Source organism: Oncorhynchus gorbuscha, linkage group LG16, assembly GCF_021184085.1.
Source record: "Oncorhynchus gorbuscha isolate QuinsamMale2020 ecotype Even-year linkage group LG16, OgorEven_v1.0, whole genome shotgun sequence".
Taxonomy (NCBI): Eukaryota; Metazoa; Chordata; class Actinopteri; order Salmoniformes; family Salmonidae; genus Oncorhynchus; species Oncorhynchus gorbuscha.
The window spans coordinates 1,970,901-1,977,037 of record NC_060188.1 but is presented as its reverse complement, the minus strand read 5'-3'; the positions used below and the strand labels follow the sequence as shown (position 1 = coordinate 1,977,037).

Below are 6,137 nucleotides of genomic sequence, written 5' to 3'. Positions count from 1 at the left end.
GGAGCGTACACACACACACACACATGCACTTGAATATTTTAATTGAACCTTTAAGTAGGCAAGTCAGTTAAGAACATTCTTATTTACAATGATGGCCGAACCCGGGCGATGTTGGGCCAATTGTGCGATGCCCTATGGGAATCCCAATCAGGGCTGGTTGTGATACAGCCTGGATTCAAAGCCAGAGTGTCTAGTGATGTCTCTAACACTGATATGCAGTGCCTTAGACTGCTGTGCCACTCGGTAGTTAAAAATACACTATGTATGCACATGAATTTATGTGCAAAGAGTTGCACTGATGAGAAAGGGTTTATTTTCTTTATCAAACTGATAGTAAAGTATTCTTACTTATATAATTATTGGACCATGCAATTGTCACAAGTTTAAATGACTATACAATAGTACCCTAGCTACAGAATACCCAGAGACACACAAGTTTCATGTCCCCAAATGACTCCTGTATTTCGAAAGAAAAGGGAACATACGGTTAGCGCTATTCGGGATCATTGGGACGTCCCGGGCAGCAAGGAGCCAACTAAAAACCCACACACAGCTGGTGTAGGGTCATGTGACAGACAGGATCAGGTCACGTGATTGCATCTGTTGACGATTGTATCTGGATTTGCACAATGAATTCGGCCTTTCACTGTGTCTGGTGCAATGTCATCGCCTCCCTAACTGGCGTTTACTGAGTAAAAATACACACATTCACAGCCTAACGAATGCAACCTCGGGTGTTAAGTCGAAAGTAAACGGAGAGGACATGTAAAGCCATCGTTTTAAAAAGGAGGAATTGTATACGCTGACTAAGGAGAACCCATGAAGTTCACATATCGAGCCTTTCTTTTATAAGGTAAGGTTGCCTTGCATTTGGAATGATTCAATAAGGGTTTCATAAAACTGTGTTTAATAGTTGTTCTGAGACTAAAATAAATGAAATATCATAAAGCAACGTTATTTTGGGGGAAATATTTGTTTTGGACCTGCTTCACCAGTATTGGGGATTGTCGTTTGTCCAATCATTTAGGCCAAATAATTCAGTTGGACCAATAACCGTGAAGACCGGAGGGCATCATTTCTAGAAAAAATACAGACCTATTATTTGCGTTACATCTATAATGTTTATATCAAGACCAACATCACTTGGATGTTTATCTTAGTTTAGTCAGCAACTGACGTTCAAATTTCACATGAACGACAAATCGTATATAATTACTTCATCAGCATTGCGTTTGTAAATGCATGAAAGGGAAAGGGGATACCTATTCAGTTGTACAGATGAAGGCATTCAGTTAATGTGTCTTCCGCAGGTAATGTCCTTTGTCTATCCCGTATACAATGATTTAAAATGAAACATTAATAGCTTAATTCTAGTCTTTAGACAGAGTATTTGTTGATTTAAATGAATTTGGGCCTAATATTAGGCCATGAAAGAGATGCATTTATGAGATGAATGACACTGCTTTTTCTATCATACATTCGTCTTTCGTTAGATCTTCAGCACAAAACTTTAGCATGAAGACACTGCCTCTGAGAGTTTTTTTTTATTCCCTACCTTCCTCACCCAATTAACTATTATTATTCTGGTGTGACCCTCCGAACGTGACACAAGAAGACACACTGACCATTGGCAAGAAGTACAAGGGTTGATAATTGTTTATAACTACCCTTTCACAGAGGAACCCTATTTCTTTGAGGCCAGTCACAACAGCAGTCCCCTTTTCTAAACAGAAAGACATAATCAGATTTGTAGCAACTGAGGATAGAGAGGCCTTATATTTCAAAAAGGAAGTTACCTGCCTTGCCTTCACACACAGTGAATGTAGTGGTGATTTAGGTCTTGGTGGTGGTGAATGATATGACAGGCGTATGACGGTTGTCATCTGTCCGCAGCAAACCATTTGTTGTTGCTCTCCAAGGCTGTTGAAACACAGAGTTTCAAGGCCATTGAAGTAGATTGACAGGAAAGGGTATGGCTCACATCTGGATTATACCCCTTTTGCACCGCAGAGTGCAGCCAAGCTGAGCCGCACTGGCCCAGTTCTGCATCCGAGTGGCGCAGTGGTCTAAGGCACTGCATCGAAGTGCTAGCTGTGCCACTAGAGATCCTGGTTCAAGTCCAGGCTCTGTCGCAGCCGGACGTGACCGGGAGACCCATGGTGCGGCGCACAATTGGCCCAGCACTGTCCGGGTTAGGACATGTTCTTGTCCCTTTGCGCACTAGCGACTCCTGTGGCAGGCCGGGCGCAGTGCACACTGACACAGTCAGTATAGTGTTTCCTCCGACACACTGGCTGGGTTGTGTTTCGGAGGATGCACGGCTTTTGACCTTCGCCTCTCCCGTGTCCGTACAGCGACGGGACAAGACTAACTACCAATTGGATACCAGGAATGGGTAAAATAACATACATGACCAAAAGTTCGTGGACACCAGCTCGTTGATCATCTCATTCCAAAATCATCTGCATCTGCTATAATAGCCTCCACTCTTCTGGGAAGGCTTTCCACTAGATGTTGGAACATTGCTTATGGGACTTGCTTCCATTCAGTCATGAGAATTATTGAGGTCGGGCGCTGATGTTGAGTGATTAGGTCTGGCTCGCAGTCGGCATTTCAATTTCTCCCAAAGGTGCCTAGCCCAAACCATGAATAACAGCCCCAGACTTTACAGTTGGCACTGTGCATTGGGGCAGGTAGCATTGGGGCATCCGCCATCTGCCAAAGCCAGATTCGTCTGTCGGACTGCCAGATGGTGAAGCGTGATTCATCATTCCAGAGAACGCATTTCCAGAGTCCAATGGGGGCGAGCTTTACACCACTCCAGTCAACGCTTGGCATTGCACATGATGATCTTAAGCTTGTGTGCGGTTGCTTGGCCATGGAAACTCAGTTCATGAAGCCCCTGACGAACAGTTCTTGTGCTGACGTTGCTTCCAGAGGCAGGTCGGAACTCCGTAGTGAGTGTTACAACCGAAGACCGAACGGTCCCATTCTGTGAGCTTGTGTGGCCTACCACTTCGTGGCTGAGCCTTTGTTGCTCCTAGACCTTTCCACTTCACATTAACAGCACCTACAGTTGGAGGCCTGAAATTTGACAAACTGACTTGTTGGAAAGGTGGCATCCTATGTCTGTGCCACATTGAAATTCTCTGAGCTCTTCAGTAAGGCCATTCTACTGCCATGTTTGTCTATGGAGATTGCATGGCTGTGTGCTTGGTTTTATACACCGGTGATAAACGGGTGTGACTAAAATGGCTCAATCTACTCATTTGAAGAGGTGTCTGCACACTTTTGTATGTATTATGTAGTTGCCGAAACACTATCGTGACCCGAAACGCACTATGAAAACGGTATAATAGCTAAGGACGGCCAAATACCAGAATCAAATCCAATCAAATGTTGACGACGCGACGAATACAACAGCTGAAGACTTTACCCTGAAATGCTTACTTACGAGCCCTTTCCCAACAATGCATAGTTAAAAAGTAAGAGAATTAGCAAATAGAAAAGATAGTAACACAATAAGGGGGCTATATAAACTCAGCAAAAAAGCCCAGGCTCAGGGTCCCTGTTCATCTGCGTGAATGTGCCTTAGGCATGCTGCAAGGAGGCATGAGGACTGCAGATGTGGCCAGGGCAATAAATTGCAATGTCAGTACTGTGAGAAGGAACCCAAACCGGCTGCGCGCGTGCACCGTTGTGCATACATTTATTTTGTGTGTCCAGGGAAGACATCTTCCTCTCTCATGTGGTACCCTTCCTGCAGGCTCATCCTGACATGACCCTACAGCATGAAAATGCCACCAGCCATACTGTTCGCCAGTGTACTGCCATGGCCAGCAAAGAGCTCGGATCTCAATCCCATTGAGCATGTCTGGGACCTGTTGGAACGGAGGTTGAGGGCGAAGGCCGTTCCCGCCAGAAATGTCTGGGAACTTGCAGGTGCCTTGGTGGAAGAGTGGGCCAATCTGGTGCATTCCATGAGGAGGAGATGCACAGCAGTACTTAATGCAGCTGGTGGGCACACCAGATACTGACTGTTACTTTTGTTGTAGAATCTTATGTTCATACAAATATTTACACATGTTAAGTTTGCTGAAAATAAACGCAGTTGACAGTGAGAGAATGGGGTTATGAGGTAATTGAGGTAATACTGTATTTACATGTGGATAGGGGTAAAAGTGACCAGGCAATCAGGATAGATAATAAGCAGAGTAGCGGCAGCGTGTGTGAAAGTGTTTTTCTACCCATTTGTTTTGGTATCCAATTGGTAGCTACTATTGTCTCATCGCTGCAACTCCTGTACGGACTCTGGAGAGGTGAAGGTCGAGAGCCATGGGTCCCCCTAAACACGACCCAACAATCGCACTGCTTCTTGACACAATGCCTGCCTAATCTGGAAGCCAGCCGCACCAATGAAACATCCTGCGACCGTGTCAGCGTGCATGCGCCCGGCCTGCCACAGGAGTCGCTAGAGCGCGATGGGACAAGGACATCCCTGCTGGCCAAACCCTCGAACCAGGATCTCTAGTGGCACGGTTAGCAACTGCGATGCAGTGCCTTAGACCACTGCGTCACTCTGGAGGCCCGTGTGTTTGAGTGTCAGTGGGAGTGTGTGGGTAGAGTCTAGGGAGTGTGTGGGTAGAGTCTAGGGAGTGTGTGGGTAGAGTCTAGGGAGTGTGTGGGTAGAGTCTAGGGAGTGTGTGGGTAGAGTCTAGGGAGTGTGTGGGTAGAGTCTAGGGAGTGTGTGGGTAGAGTCTAGGGAGTGTGTGGGTAGAGTCTAGGGAGTGTGTGGGTAGAGTCACTGCAAGAGAGTCTGCGCAATACATTGTCCATGCAAATAGTCCGGCTAGCCATTTGACTGACTGTTCAGCTTGTTGACTGTTCAGGAGCCTTTTGGTCCCAAACTTGGCGCTCCGGTACTGCTTGCCGTACAGTAGCAGAGTGAAGTCTATGACTTGGGTGGTTGGGGTCTTTGACAATTTCCAGGGCCTTCCTCTAACACTGCCTGGTATAGAGGTCCTGGATGACAGGGAGCATGGCCCCGGTGATGTACTGGGCCATCCGCACTATCCTCTGTAGCGCTTTGCGGTCGGATGCCAATCGGTGATGCAGGGGTTAGGCTTAGGGTTAGGCTTAGGGTTAGGGTTAGGGTTAGGGTTAAGGGTTAGGCTTAGGGTTAGGCTTAGGGTTAGGTTTAGGCTTAGGCTTAGGGTTAGGCTTAGGCTTAGGGTTAGGCTTAGGGTTAGGCTTAGGGTTAGGGTTAGGCTTAGGCTTAGGGTTAGGGTTAGGCTTAGGGTTAGGCTTAGGGTTAGGCTTAGGGTTAGGCTTAGGGTTAGGCTTAGGGTTAGGCTTAAGGTTAGGGTTAAGGTTAGGGTTCTCAATGATGCAGCTGTAGAACTTTTTATGGATCTGAGAGCCCATGCCATATCTTTTCAGCCTCCAGAGGGGGAAGAGGCTTTGTTGTGCCTTCTTCATGACTGTGTTGCTGTGCGTGGACAATGTTAATTCCTTAGTGATGTGGACACCGAGGAACTTGAAGCTCTCAACCTGCTCCACTACAGCCCTGTTGAAGGGATGAAGACATGTTATTTTAGATGGGTAAGATAGATGGGTGTGTGGGGTTGTTCTTCTTAACACCCATAGTTCACCCCAATTTGCTCAACATTCCATTGAAATGGTATATTATAACCTTTCCCTGTCTGCCTGTCAAAGGCCTACTCTGTTGAGGCAGTTCAAAAACATTTAAACAAGCATGTCCTGTCAACACTCACTAAACAAACTAGGTACAACTGGTTTGGTGAGCGATTGTCAACAGTATACTTTTTGCTTAGTGTTTTTTTCTTTCTTCTCGTGTTTCTTCTCCCCCTCTCTTCTCATGTCCTCTATTGAGCTGAATGTCGTCATTCTCCAATTGTCAGACTCTGTGTTTCTCAGAACCCGGATTTAGGTTTTCTGATTGTGTTTGATACGTACAGTCTATACGAATACCGAGCTGAGTAACATCCAATTTCACTTCTCTTTTTTGCTTGTTTGATTTTCTTTGTTTACATTATGAACTGATGGTTATCTGGAGGTGAAAAGCCTCTGTGGATCAACTGTGTTTGGTAGGATTGCTCTGTCAAATTTCTGTCAAC

At 45.9% G+C, this 6,137-nt stretch overlaps 1 protein-coding gene across 1 annotated transcript in view; it reads left to right on the top strand.

Moving 5' to 3' along the window:
• Nucleotides 1-587: 587 nt before the first annotated feature.
• abca3b (ATP-binding cassette, sub-family A (ABC1), member 3b) overlaps nt 588-6,137 on the top strand; it is a 76,620-nt gene continuing 71,070 nt past the window's right edge. The window contains exon 1 of the mRNA XM_046307605.1: nt 588-853. The gene's annotated coding sequence lies outside the window, so the exon portion shown is untranslated. The remainder of the gene's footprint in view (nt 854-6,137) is intronic.